Genomic DNA, 15920 nt, shown 5'->3' with positions numbered 1-15920 from the left:
GCAGAGGCTTAACCCACTGAGCCTCCCAGGCAGCCCCCACAAGTGTTACTTTTTCACATCCTCTCCAACACCTTTTGTTTCTTGTAGTGTTGATTTTAGCCATTCTGACAGGTGTGAGGTGGTATGTCTTTCTAGTTTTGCTTTGCAATTTCCTGATGATACATGATGATGGACATCTTTTCATGTTATCTACTGAACATTTGAATGTGTTCTTTGGGGAAACAATTGTTCATGTCTTCTATCCATGTTTTTATTGGATTATTTGTTTTTGGATGTTGACTAAAAACTGGATATTAAGTAACACACAAGACAGGTTTCCTTGAGCTTAAAATTTATTTGCATGAGTATCATTAACAGAAAAATATATGCATATGTGTATGTACAAGTGTGTTTACGTATACATCTATCTATCTATCCTCTATCCCCTGTCTTCTAATTGTGGTAAATCCCGTAAGGTGGGGAATGGGATATTCTGAAGAAATATGCTGCTGGATATGTTGGGTAAGCAAATTTAATTGCACTCAGATGCATTGTATATAAGTGAATCACTCAAATGAGTTATTTAATATTATATAGAAACAAAATTTTATGTAGTTGAAAATAATAGGTAGTTAAAATAATTTTTGTTGTTTGTTGTTTTTGTGTCTTTTTTTGTTTATATATACTATGGTGTGAATGTTTATGTCTCCCAAAATCATATTATGAAATCTAACTCTGGAAGTGGTAGTATTAAAACATAGGGGCCTTTGGGGGGTGATTAGGTCATAAGTGGGATTACAGTCCTTTTAAAGGAGACCCCAGAGAGTTCTCTTGATTCATTCATCATGTACGTTTACAGTGAGAAGATAGCCATCTATGAGGAAGTGGGCTCTCCCTGGATCTGCCCATTCCTTAATCTTGAACTTCTCAGTTCTAGAACTGTGAGAAATAAATTCCTGTTCTTTATAAGCTATTCAGTCTATATCATGTCCGTTCTAGCAGCCTGCATGTAGAAGGACACTATGACCTAAAACGAGAGCAATAAATATAAAGTTTCAGTAAAGTCAGTTGGTACAATGTTTTTTTACTTAGAGAAGTCATGCTGCTTCATGTTAAACCTTGATATTGTATATGTTTCTTGAAGGGCCACTTCTTACTCCTTTGTGTGTTTTCCACAAAGTCCAGGATGATGCCTTACATAAAGGTAATATTTTATAAATACTGTTGGAAATATATACTTCTCTAAAATCTTATTTTGCCTACAGATTACTTGGATCCACTTTGCCTTGTGTAGAATATTTGAAATATATTAAGAACAGAATGTCTCTCTAAATAACATTTAGAATCATCATTAGTTTATGATTCCTGATTCATTTGTTTATGCAGTGATACTTACTGCAAGAACACTGAAGTTTGTAATATAATTTTTTTTTTTAAAGATTTTATTTTTTTATTTGACAGAGAGAGATCACAAGTAGGCAGAGAGGCAAGCAGAGAGAGAGAGGAGGAAGCAGGCTCCCTGTGGAGCAGAGAGCCTGATGCGGGACTCGATCCCAGGACCCTGAGATCATGACCTGAGCCGAAGGCAGTGGCTTAACCCACTGAGCCACCCAGGCGCCCCTGTAATATAATTTTTGAATTAATCACCAAGCTAGTTTATTTTAACTTATGAAAAAATAATTTCTCATGTTGGTTTAATTCTGCTCTTATGTTATGGTCATGACATTTTCATTAAAATAAAGTAGAAAATAGAAGTAAATAATAAATGAAAAATAAAAAATAATAAATAAAAAAATAAAAGTAAAACTCTTGTGAAATGTTAAACTTTTCTTACTTATTTTGTTTTGCTTTTCCTCTACCATACTGGCAAAGCTGTATTTTGCAGATAGATACAATTTTCTAGTTGCTAGGTTTGTTACTTTTGCTAAAATTTTCAAAATATAAGAAGTTGAATAGTCATGGATTGTTGATTAAACTCCTTACCTACACATATAAAAATAAAACAATGATGGTGACCTGGGTATTTCTAAAATTGTATTCTGTTTTTCCATATTATGTTTTACAATGTAATTAATAAAGATTCTGCATATATTAACACCCATCCCTTCTATCTCATCTGTATGTCCATTACAGAGCATGTATGATTTCTATTCATTGCTATGTTGTGGTGAAGAGATTGTCTGAATTAGTCCTATAGTTATGCAGGTAGATCTTAAGCTATGGTGCTCTTGTTTATTTGCTTGTTCCTGATCAGTATGTCTGAACGATGGTAACTATTGCATCAGGTATGACGATTCAAAAATATTATTGGTGCCTGATACACTGTGATGAAATAGGTAAGTCGATTCATAATTTGTTAATTAAATTAGAAAAAAATTCCTTTGGATTTGTCCAATTTTAAGAGTTTTTTTTTTTTAACGAATTCCTTGGGATGTCTTTTGTGTAATATATATCACATGCCTCAACCTTTAAATTTGAATGTAGAAAAGAGTTATCAGAATGAGCCTAGAAAATATTGTTATGAAATATTTGTGTTCCGTTATATTATGTTAACTTAGGAAATAATGGTAGTTATTTTTATTAGCATTTCCTACTTTCCACATGCCCTTACAGAAGAGATATCATGTTTTTCCTACTCTTTTTATCGTGGTTGTTATATTCTTCATGATCAATAACAATCAATGAAAATTCATAACATTAATTTTCTTTGGGAAAGTGATATTTTAGCAAGAATCCATGACCAAAAATTTTAGCTTTTACAGCTATATTCATCTTAGTCTCCATTTATCGTATTCTTTATTTCAACAATTTTCACTTAATTTATATTCACAGTATAGTATCTTTTCTTTGTATATGTATATCATTATTTTATCATATACTTTTAAGCTATTTTTAAAAATAATTTATTTATTTATTTGACAGTGAGAGATCACAAGTAGGCAGAGAGGCAGGCAGAGAGAGAGGAAGGGAAGCAGGCTACCTGCTGAGCAGAAAGCCCGATGTGGGGCTTGATCCCAGGACCCTGAGATCATGACCTGAACCGAAGGCAGCGGCTTAACCCACTGAGCCACCTAGGCACCCTTTTAAGCTATTTTTTAAAAGTACAGTCATTCTTTTTTTTTTTTTTAAGATTTTCTTTCTTTATTTATTTGACAGAGAGAGATCACAAGTAGACGGAGGGCAGGCAGAGAGAGAGAGGTGGGGGGAGCTGACTCCCTGCTGAGCAGAGAGCCTGATGCAGGACTTGATCCCAGGACCCTGAGATCATGACCTGAGCTGAAGGCAGTGGCTTAATCCACTGCGCCACCTAGGCGCCCCTAAGCTATTTTTTAAATTTCTTTTCCAATAAAACTTGGATTGCCATATAAAGTTAACCATATCATCTTTTTTTTTAATATAATTTTTTATTTTTTATAAACATATATTTTTATCCCCAGGGGTACAGGTCTGTGAATCACCAGGTTTACACACTTCACAGCACTCACCAAAACACATACCCTCCCCAATGTCCAAAATACCAACCCCTTCTCCAAAACCCCCTCCCCCCAGCAACCCTCAGTTTGTTTTGTGAGATTAAGAGTCACTTATGGTTTGTCTCCCTCCCAATCCCATCTTCTTTCATTTATTCTTCTCGTACCCACTTAAGCCCCCATGTTGCATCACTACTTCCTCATATCAGGGAGATCATATGATAGTTGTCTTTCTCCGCTTGACTTATTTCGCTAAGCATGATACGCTCTAGTTCCATCCATGTTGTCACAAATGGCAAGATTTCATTTCTTTTGATGGCTGCATAGTATTCCATTGTGTATATATACCACATCTTTTTGATCCATTCATCTGTTGAGGGACATCTAGGTTCTTTCCATAGTTTGGCTATTGTGGATATTGCTGCTATAAACATTCGAGTACACGTGCCCCTTTGGATCACTACGTTTGTATCTTTAGGGTAAATACCCAATAGTGCAATTGCTGGGTCATAGGGCAGTTCTATTTTCAACATTTTGAGGAACCTCCATGCTGTTTTCCAGAGAGGTTGCACCAGCTTGCATTCCCACCAACAGTGTAGGAGGGTTCCCCTTTCTCCGCATCCTCGCCAGCATCTGTCATTTCCTGACTTGTTGATTTTAGCCATTCTGACTGGTGTGAGGTAATATCTCATTGTGGTTTTGATTTGTATTTCCCTGATGCCGAGTGATATGGAGCACTTTTTCATGTGTCTGTTGGCCATCTGGATGTCTTCTTTGCAGAAATGTCTGTTCATGTCCTCTGCCCATTTCTTGATTGGATTATTTGTTCTTTGGGTGTTGAGTTTGCTAAGTTCTTTATAGATTCTGGACACTAGTCCTTTATCTGATATGTCGTTTGCAAATATCTTCTCCCATTCTGTCAGTTGTCTTTTGATTTTGTTAACTGTTTCCTTTGCTGTGCAAAAGCTTTTGATCTTGATGAATTCCCAATAGTTCATTTTTGCCTTTGCTTCCCTTGCCTTTTGCGTTGTTCCTAGGAAGATGTTGCTGTGGCTGAGGTCGAAGAGGTTGCTGCCTGTGTTCTCCTCAAGGATTTTGATGGATTCCTTTCGCACATTGAGGTCCTTCATCCATTTTGAGTCTATTTTCGTGTGTGGTGTAAGGAAATGGTCCAATTTCATTTTTCTGCATGTGGCTATCCAATTTTCCCAGCACCATTTATTGAAGAGGCTGTCTTTTTTCCATTGGACATTCTTTCCTGCTTTGTCAAAGATTAGTTGACCATAGATTTGAGGGTCTATTTCTGGGCTCTCTATTCTGTTCCATTGATCTATGGGTCTGTTTTTGTGCCAGTACCATGCTGTCTTGATGAAGACAGCTTTGTAATAGAGCTTGAAGTCCGGGATTGTGATGCCCCCAATGTTGGCTTTCTTTTTCAATATCCCTTTAGCTATTCGAGGTCTTTTCTGGTTCCACATCATCTTTTTTAGGTAAGTGACTGTACTTTTTATGTGCATAGTTATTTTGGTCCATGAGTTCAGCTCCTCTTAGGATCATCAAATCTCTGTAAAGTCTGGGTATGCTAGGATTTTCTAAGCAACAATAAAATACATTGAAACCTGGTAGCTTAATTATGATAATGTTTTCTTTCACAATCATTCACAATAGTATTACATTCTGAGTAGCTTCCTTCTATTTGGCAGCTATAGTGTTTGGAAAAACTTGAATTGTGATATCACTGTGATAATGTGAATTAGTCAGGGTTTTTCAGAGAATTGGGAAGAGAAAAAAAGGAAGATATTCTCCAGGGCCAACTCTAGAAGTGACTATTAAAACATCTGTCCTAATTCAATTGAACAAAACTCAGAAATGCCATCTCCAGTGAAATACAAAGAAGATTATATATAGTTCTGGGCACACACAACTCATTTGAGCCAATGATGTACATCAATGAAAGACTGAAGGCCAATCACCACTCCATGGGAGAATTTAAAAACAAATTTACTAATGAGGCCAAGAATTCAGAATCACAAATACTTCAGAACTAATAATAACTGCCTTCACTTGATGTTATTCTATAAGATAAATCCTACGATCAAGTTTCAATTTTAAATTCTTACAATTTTAAATTCTTAAATCCTTATGAAGAAGCATCATTTGGAGGGAGCAGTTTTCATAATTTATCATCCATCAGCCTTTTTTTTAAGATTTTATTTATTTATTGGACACACACAGAAAGAGAGAGAGATCACAAGTAAGCAGAGAGGCAGGCAAGCAGGGAGGGAAGCAGGCTTCCTTTTGAGCAGAGCCCGATGTGGGGCTGCATCCCAGGACCCAGAGACCATGCCTTGAGATGAAGGCAGAGGCTTAACCTACCACCCACGTGATGAGAGAGCCACTCAGGTGCCCTCATCCATCAGTCTTAATTGATTGGAGGAAAATGTGTGGAGGAATAATGCCTTAGGGAGCTAACCTCTCTAAAGAATTTTCAAGTCTTTACCCCTTCAAGGTTTTTGTACAGTTCTGATAGCCTCTAAACATCCAGCTGATTTCTACAGTGACAGGCTTGTTAAAACCTGTCTTCAAACCAGGAATAGAGCTTGAAACATACCAGTCAAGAGCAACTTTGAGTCTTTTAAGGAATTTATCATCATTTCTTTGTTTTTGGTTAATATCTGAAATAGTTCCATATTACACTTGCATAATTTCTCCAGAGCTGACTTTGAAGGAGGCATTCAGTTCCAGCTAGTTCCATATTTTGGCAAGAACTATAATTCTATATAAAAAAAACATATCTTAGGGCGCCTAGGTGGCTCAGTGGGTTAAAATCTCTGCCTTCGGCTCAGGTCATAATTCCAGGTTCCTGGGATTGAGTCCCACAGTGGGCTCTCTTCTCAGCAGGGAGCCTGCTTCCATTCCTCTCTCTCTGGCTGCCTCTCTGCCTTCCTGTGATCTCTGTCAAGTAAATAAATAAAATTTTTTAAAAAACATATTTTATACCAGTTATTCATGTTTATTAACTAAGATATCACAATACAAATAATACAAACAGTTGCTCTTTATTAATACCTTCAACCAAGATCAAAAAATATGTCATATTTTCTCCAAAAATTTTATATCATCTGATAGGTCAGATATATATAAAATTACATTTAAAGTTTTAAAAATATCAGCAAATATTTTCATTTAAATGCAAATTTGAAAAAAATCTACTCTTCCAAACACGACTTTTTATCCTATTTTTTTTTTGAATTTTGTCGACAACTGATAAAATGTTTAGCGAGACTATAAATGTTAGATCGAAAAAAATGATTAATACATGTAGGTTCAAATTATTATGTTCCATTAAAAATGATTTAGTCTTTGATGAACTTCTGTTTGGTAATATGTTGTATCCAGATATAGTAAATTAATGATTTATATAAAATTACAGGAAATGACCTTCTGTTCCATTATGAGTAGAGCTTTTAAATGCTCTTTGTCACAACCTGTCATCTTGTCATTATGTAGCATTATGTAGCATTTAAAAAATGTATACTCTTCACTTCGAAGTCTTTTAGAAATCTAACATATGACTTTCTATGGTTTGTGTCTCCATATTCCTTTATTGCCAGTTTGAACAAATCCACATGCTTTGATTCAAAGGTAATAAATACCTATTATTTGGAATAATGATGCTTATTTTTGTTCTCTCACCCTTCGCAGGTGGTTTCATTTTAGCACACTTCAGAGTTATAATTTCATGCTTATTAAAAACATTTATTATGATCTACATAGATGAATGAAACTTTTATTTTATTAAATTATTTGACAAAAAATCTATTATTCTTAAAAATGTATTTCCTTTGAAGGGTTATTTTAGAGCATTCAGAGAGGATCTAGGAGTGTGGTATTATGCAATTTTTAAGTAGGTATGAAATGGTTATTTATATGATTGTTTCTTTAAGGCTTATGTATATTGTCCATTATATGCTATAAAATATTTTGAAAGTAAATTTAAAGTATGTTTTTTTTTTTCATCCAACAAGAACCCATAACTTTATTAATGATAGAAACAGTACAAATTTCAAACCAAGCTGCAGTTATTCTTTTGGAACACCAAAAAAAGGTCCTCGTTTTCAGATGGATACATTGTTAATTCCATAATAGCATTTACAATATCATTACTGTTGTTCTTCAGGGCTCGGACTGCCTTTGCTCTTGACACATTTGCTTGTGACATGACCAATTTTATGTCCTTAACCTCTACACCGGTTTCATCAACCTCTTCCTCTTCACTCTCCTCTTGTACAGTTGGAGTCTGTGTGTTTTCTTGAATGTTTGAGACAGCTTCACCTTGAACTTTGAATTTCTCAGCAGCTGCCAGTTGTGCTTGCTGAGATAAATCCTCGATCTTGGCTTCCCCCAAAACTATGTAGGTATCTGAAGCTGGGCTCTTGTAGACATCTGGTTTTGTGATGACAAAGAGAATATTCTTAGATTTCCTGATAGTGAATCTTGTAACTCCTGTAACCTGTCGAAGACCCAGTTTGGACATAGCCTTCCGTGCCTTCTTTTCACTCCGGCTCTGTTTTGCTTTACTGACTGGTTCTTCGTCAATTATAGCGGCTGCTGCCAGCTGGGCTTGTTGTGTGGTTGCCTGTGTGGAATCCTGTTCCTCAAGCTCTGGTACTGATTCATCACTGTCAGATTCTGTTCCAGAAACTGTCTCAGCCTGGGGCTGTGGCAACTCCTGCTCTGTAGCAGGGACGGTTTCTGTGGCTTCACCAGGCATTTTGTGCAGGGCTAAAGTATGTTTTACATAGTTTATTTTTTGGAAAAAATATTGAAATGACTTATGAAATTCAGTATACACTCAACATTAATTTATTTTGAAATTTACCAGTTGTCTACTGAATCTATTATATGGCAGATATTACTTCAGACTACACTGGTAAATGAAATACTTGGCTTTGTAGAACTTTTATTTTAATGGGTGAGACAATTAAAAGCTATAAACCTTAATAAAAATTGCATAGTGCATTCAAAAATGATGAGTACAATGGGGAAAAAGAAAAATTCGATCAGGGTGAGAAAAATCAAGGTTGCTAGGCAGGGGATGGGGAGCTAAAAGTTTCAATAGGAAGATCAGGGTAGTTACAATGAAGCTGACAATTGAACAAAGGTATGGAAAGGTGATGAATTTGCCCAGAACTATCAGCAATAAGGTCACTCCAGACAAAGGAATTGGCTATCTTGAAGGCCATAAGTTTGGACCATGCCTGGCATATCTGAGGAATAGCAAGGAGGCCACTGTGAGTGACTGAAGAGTAGCAGGGAAAGAGGTCACCGAGGTTAAATGAGTGGCTAGATCATGTGAAAGCTTAGAAGTCATTGTAAAACTCTGGCTTTTATATTTGGAAACTTACTGTGTGATAGAATTTCTGCTAATAACTGAGAGTTCAAATGTCCATAAAATTTCAAGGGTTCTTATTCTAGAAAGACAGAATAAAGAAAAAGAGTTCATATTTTCACATGGTGTAACAAATGCTCGGAGATCCAAGTGTAGGAAGCTATGGGAGCACAGATGAAGGCACTAAAATCACACCAATATATTTGATGACTGTGACTATATATAAATTTGTATTTTCTAGATTTTTTATAGTCATGGAATCACACAGTATATACTATTTATTGCCTGGCTTTTCTTTTCTCAGCATCATTACTTTGAGAATCTCCAATTGTAAATAGTTTATTTTGATGTTGAATAGTAATCTCTTTAATGAATAGATCATAATTTGTCTTTGCTCTATTGATGGACATTGATGAACATTTCCACTGTTTTCAATTCTTAAAAATAAAGCTGCTATGAAATTCATATACAAGTCCTTGTATGAACATAGGGTTTGTTTCTCTTGGTTAAATGCCTAGAAGTAAAATGGCTATTTGTGTAACTGCAACATATTTTGCATTTAAAAAAATTTTCAAACTATTTTCCAAAGTGGTGATATCATGATATATGCCAACAACAGTTTAGATTTTTTGTTGCTTCCCAATCTAGCTCAGACGAAGTACAATTAGCCTTTATAATTTTAGCCATTCTAATAGATAGGTAAGCATGTCTCATTATGATTTTAATTTGTATTTCTTTAATGTCTAAATGTTGAGAAATTTGTCATGTGCTTATAAGCCATCCATATCCTTTTGGTGACATGTCTCTTCAATAATTTCCTTCACATGTAAAATTGGATACTCTGTTTGGTTATTAGTAAGGTTTTTTTATTTTTATTCATATTTTAATAATCAGAGTAGATGTCCATTATCAGATATAGAATTTGCAAATACCTTCTCCATCTTTACGGTTTCTCAATGGAGCTTTGATAGCTGTGTTTTTCAAGAAATATGCTCCTTCTTTCCTGGTACACGGAGGTATGACTAGAACATTATCAATGTTGACCTTTGCAAAGAAAATCATGGCTTAAGATATATGTAGTCTGTGGTTGTTGGTAGCGTTCTGTAATATCAAGCATATCTAGTTAGTTGATAATTTTGTTCAAGTCTTACATATCTTACCAATTTGATGACCATTTGTCTATATAATCTTAAAATAAGGGTGTTGAAATTTTTTTCCGTTTCTCTTCTAAGGTGGAAGTTATGATTTTTCTTCTTAGTATTTCCCTATATATCCCCAAATCTGTTATTAAGTATTAAAAGTCAAGAATTATTATACTCCCTGATGAATTCATCCTTTGACTCTTCTGTAATTTTGACGTGATCTTTATGTCTGATAATGAAATTTGCTTAAAATCACTTTTCATTATCTTGATATAACCACCAAAGTTATAGTGTGATTAGTGTTAATACAGCATATTTTTTTTTTTACTTTTTAAAGCACTTCTATATTTAATTTTGACAAAGTAACAAAACAGCTTTTTAACTCTGGAAGCATCATTCTAAATTATCTTTTTTTTTAAATGAAGCAGTAGCAATTTTTGTTAAGGGACCTAAACTGAAAGTAGGTTTAGAAATTTATTTATTCATTTATTTATTTAGTAAAAGATTTTATTTTGTTTATTGACAGCAAGAGAGAGATAGAGAGAGAGAGAGAGAGAGAAGAAGCACACAAGCAGGGGGAATCACGTGCAAAGGGAGAGGAAGAAGCAAGCTCCTTGGGGTGCAAGTAGTCCCATGCAGGGCTGGATCCCTGTACACTGGAATCATGACCTCAGGCAAGCATCTGCTTAAACATCTGAGTCATCCAGGCACCCATAGAAAATTAAAAAAAAAAGACCTTTTAAAAACATTTTGTTTCTTTCTTGTATTTGTTTTAATATTTTATTTATTTGACAGACAGAGAGACAGGAAGAGGAACTACAGCAGGGCAGAGGGAAAAGGAGAAGCAGGTTTCCCACTGAGAAGAGAGCCTGATGTGGGGCTCCATCCCAGGACCCTGGTATCATGACCTGAAAAGAAGGGACACTTAATGGAGGAAGCCACCCAGACACCTCTTTTCTTTGTTTTTAATATATGGCAACTGATGCTTCCCAGCCACGAGGAGCATATTACCCATTGATTAAATCTTTGATAACAACCTATTTTAAAAGGTGTGTAAATATATACTTACTCAGATTTATACACTTTGTGTTTTCTTCATAGTTTGGGGCTGGACCCCATGGTCACAACACTGCTTCCAGTCTTTGCCTTCCCATCTTTTGATACCAGGTATTTGGTCAGCAAAGCAAATTAGTATCAATATTAATAAGCCCTTGGCACCATATCTCTGGAGCAGGGGTTGCTCTTAGCCAAGGCCCAGACCAGTGGACCTTCCCTCGCTAGTGCTATAGCCCCAAGGAGTAGGTCCCTGCCACCAGAACTCAGTCTTACATGTTATGCTAAGCAGACAAAACCAAAACAGGAAAGCTCCGACAGCTTTCACTGGCATGCCTCATCTCCAACTCCCTCAACGTCCAGGCAGTACCAGATGACAGGGAGGGGTCTTGGTCCAACATATGGGAGGGAAGGAAGTAGCCACAAGCAAGTACCTGCCTCTCTGTTCCTTTCTTTCATGAGCAGGTTGTAAGGAGGAGGAAGAGGAAGGGGAAGAGAGGTGAACTTCAAGGGGTGAAGGCCTCAGGTAGGCAGCTGGCTCCTGCCAGTAGGAAAGGGACAAAGGAGAGGCAGTGAGTCTTTCAGGGAGGGTGGGGGGTAAGGGTTACACCTTATGATGGAATCTGGACAGGAGTAATAGGGATACTAGACATTTGAGTCCACCATTGGCAAGCTGGGCTGGGTGTCAGGGCAGATAGGCCTCCCTGGGCAACGGCACATGAGAGAAGGTGGAATTCTTCTTCTCTGAGGAGCAGGTGGAGCTTTGGGTGTTGGGAAAGCATAGACAGTATTGTTCCAGGGCCAAGGACAGGTCCGGGTACTCCTGGTTGGAGGTCAAGGCCACAGTATGATCCAGGTCTTCTACCAGCAGCTTGAAGGTACCACATGCCAGCCACCCCTCATTATTGTGTATAACTCTCTGGTGCACTTATTGGCTTATCCATCAAATGACTCCTTCAGCAGCTTGAAAACCACCTCCACAGGCACTCCAGGATATGGGAGGCTTCCAGAGTGAAAATTTTGCACAGGATCACCCCAAAAGACCAGAAGTCACTCTGGTGGATGTAGATCTGGTCAAACATGGCCTTAGGGACCATCCACTTCACAGGCAGTCCACTGTTGGTTGTCTTTTTATAGTAACTGATGTGGTGATATCTCTGGCAAGGCTGAAGTCTGAGATCTTCATCATGTTGTCCTTTGTCACCAGCACTTCCCTGGTGGCCAGGTCTTGGTGTATGCACTTCTTGGAGGCAAGGTACTCCATGCCTCAGGCTACCTGGTAGGCACAGGATACCAGGTCCTTGGAGGAGAGTTGCTCTGCTGCATTGAGGCTGATATTGTAACAGTACTCCAGGTCAGGAGGCCTCTGGGCCTGCAGGTACTCCTGTATGTTGTCTTTGGAGGCATATTCCATGAGAGTGTACGAAGGGCCGTCCTGTGTGCAGGACCCAGCAGGTGGATGGTGTCCTTGTGTGTCCAATCATCTTCATCATCTCCATTTCTGAGATTAGGTTTGACCGGTCTTTCTCTGTTGCATCTGACTTCAACATCTTCAAAAACACTTTAGTCAAATGGTTGGATTTGTCTTTGTCCAGCCCAATGGCCTCCTCCAACACCACCTGCCCAAAGTAGGCCTGTCAAGGGGTCTGCCTAAACTGACTACAACCAGCCTGCCTCCAGGCAGTTATGAACTCTAGATTATCCTCAAAAACATTAAACCACAAGCTAAAAATTCTCTTCACTAGGTCTCTGTCGCAGGTCTAATTTATTATCTTTCATCATTTATCTTTTTCCTAATTCTTATTTTCAGTATAGTTTATTTTGCTTCCAGGTGTTTCCCCTGGTTTCTGCATGCTGTTTCATAGGTAAGAATTATCCTTTCATAAAATTATTTCTTGAGCATTCATTACATCTCTCAGTTAAAATGGGTTCTTTTAAGGTATTGATTCATTTGAGTTTTCTCAAAATGGGAAGAATTTTCAAAATGGTGTTTTCCTCAAGGTTCAGAGTATGTCTTAGCCTCATCTTTACTCTTGTTGAAATTCACTTTTCAAATTCTTGTCCCTCTTTTTATCTTTTTAAATTAAAATGTTTTATTTTTACTATTTTTTTATTTGAGTATAGTTGATATTCAGTGTTACATTGGTTTCAGGTTTTCAATATCTCCATACATTATTCTATGATCACTACAAATATAGCCACCATCTGTCACCATATAACACTATTATAATATCATTGACTATATTCTCTACACTGTCCCATACCTCTTTTTAAAATATCAGATTTTTATGTTTTCTGTTATTTCAATTTTCGACCATCATTTTACTTGGTTACTTTAATAAAATATGCCTGATTAGACACTCTTTGCTGAACACCATAGCATTTGATTTATTGTAGTCTTCTTCTTTTTTTTAATTATCCTATAATGTATTATTAGCCCCAGGGCTACATGTCTGTGAATCGCCAGTTTTATGCACTTCACAGCACTCACCACAGCACATACCCTCACCAATGTTCATAACCGCACCACCCACTCCCTACCCTCCCCCCCCCCCCGCAACTCTCAGTTTGTTTTGTGCGATTAAGAGTCTCTTATGGTTTATCTCCCTCCAATCCCATCTTGTTTCATTTACTCTTTTCCTGTCCCCCAAACCCCCCACATTGCACCTCCATTTCCTCATATCAGGGAGATCATATGATAGTGTCTTTCTCTGGTTGACTTATTTTGCTAAGCATAATAACCTCTAGTTCCATCCATGTCAACGCAAATGGCAATATTTTATTTCTTTTGATGGCTGCATAGCATTCCATCATATATATATATATATATATATATATATATATATACATATATAGCATAGCATTCCATTATATATATATATATATACATATATATGTATATATATATATATACACCATTCATTTTTTGATGTTTGTTGATGGACATCTAGGTTCTTTCCATAGTTTGGCTATTGTGGATATTACTGCTATAAACTTTTGGTGCACGTGCCCGTTTGGATCATATAGCAGTCTTCTTTACCTCTATCAGAACCCCAGGAAGCTTTATTTATTTATTTACTCACATAAAAAGATGATCCAACACAACGTTTTTTGATGTTCAAATGTATTATAATGCCATACCGCTTTACACTATGCTTACTGCTCTCTTTCACTGTCTGACTAAATCCTCATCATCACTATGCCATTTAATGAGAAAGAACATTTGAACTCTGAGTTCTCTCCATATCAGGGATTGAAGACTCCACGCTTCTGTTTGTGCAGGTAAAATAAATGTTGATATCGTCTGTTCTGCACATACCCCATCCTGTTCACCAGAATATTCACCATCAAAATATATGCAAAATGAAAACCATCCCTCACCACTTCTATTACCACCCCGCATGCTAAAAACACCATCATATGTTCCTGAATTATTGACTTGATTGATAACCCCACTTCCACACATACTGCACTCCTTTCTCCCTGCAAATTTATTTTGGTACAGCAATTTAACCTAAAAATCAAGTCAGATGATTTTATTCTGCTGTTGAAAGTCTTTTGGTATCTTCCCCTTTCATATTAAATAAAAACTGAAGGTGTTTCAATGTACTAGAAGGTCATACATCAATACGTTCTTCCTCTCTCCACCACTATGAACTCCTCATTGGCCTCCTTGCTTTTCCTCAAAAGTAACAGACAAGCTGTTCACACAAAGTCTATATACTTACTTGCTCTGCCTAGAGCAATCTTTTCCTTTAATATCTGTATAACACTCTCCTTCACTTCCTGGGTCTTTGTGCAAATAACATCTCATAAATGAGATATAACCACCCAACACAAAATAAAATTAACTTTCATCCCAGAATTCTCCAATGGCTTTTACCTTTCTTGTATTTCTTTGTAACACTTATCACCATCAACCATCAATCATTATTCTATTACTGGTTTATTTTCTTATTGGAGACAGAGAGAGAGAGAATTGGGACGGTGCGCAGAGGAAGAAGAAAACACCCCACTGCCTAGAAAGCCTGCTGGGGAGTTACATCCCAGGACCCTGTGATCATGACCCAATCCAAAGGCAGTCACTCAATGGACTGAGCCACCGAGGTGCCCCTCTATTATTGGATTATTTCACTATTATATTTCAAAAGAATGTAAGCTCTTTGTGGTCAGGTATTTTATATGTTTTATTAATTGAAGTATTCTCAGAAAGGTAGCTGGCAGATTGTAAGGGCTCACTAAACTGTATTTTGTTGTTATTATTGGGCTCCTTTATGGGCTTTACCTCTTACGCTAGAAGTCTATCCTTCAGATGTAAGCCATAAGAATAGAGGCCTGCTGCCTGTTCAAATGTGTAAAAAGCCTGTATTAAGTGGGTATTTTAAAAGCTAAATGAATGGCTTAATAGTTGTATATCGGGGGAAAGGGAACATATTTTCCACGGTTTAGAATGGAGTTCTTTTATAGAGTTCTTGTACAAGCCTACACTATTGAACGATAATGGGCAGTTGTACATTACAATTATACAAACACTTTGGTAATTTATATCCTTTTTTTGTAATTCATGACTGGATCATTTAATTCCTTAGGAACATTATAGCATTTCAACTTTTCATGTTCAGTAAACTTATTGGGGTTGCTACCTTTTTTATTCAAATGGAGAAATAGTCATGATTTAATCTAAATAAAGTGTTACTGATTGTGTTGTTTTCTAGGAATGGGTCGCACATGCTTGTTTTAAAGTTTTGTTAAATTCTCAAGTCTGTCACTGATAAAAGCCTTTTGTAGATTAGAACTTGATCAAAACGGAAAAGTTATGTAACACCAATTGTTATACTATCTTTGTTTCCATCTTGCATTGTTATAACACCCATCTTAACTCTA

General features: G+C 36.7%; 1 pseudogene across 1 annotated transcript; it reads right to left on the bottom strand.

Annotated features, from left to right (window-relative positions):
* Positions 1-7468: 7468 nt before the first annotated feature.
* Positions 7469-8228, bottom strand: LOC309857150 (nascent polypeptide-associated complex subunit alpha pseudogene; annotated as a pseudogene). Its single transcript has one exon. The product of its transcript is annotated as a nascent polypeptide-associated complex subunit alpha pseudogene (transcript).
* Positions 8229-15920: the final 7692 nt, after the last annotated feature.

The sequence above is a fragment of the Mustela nivalis genome (assembly GCF_964662115.1).
Source record: "Mustela nivalis genome assembly, contig: HAP1_SCAFFOLD_441, whole genome shotgun sequence".
Taxonomy (NCBI): Eukaryota; Metazoa; Chordata; class Mammalia; order Carnivora; family Mustelidae; genus Mustela; species Mustela nivalis.
Note: the sequence above shows the minus strand (reverse complement) of the source record. Positions and strands in the feature narration are given on the sequence as shown.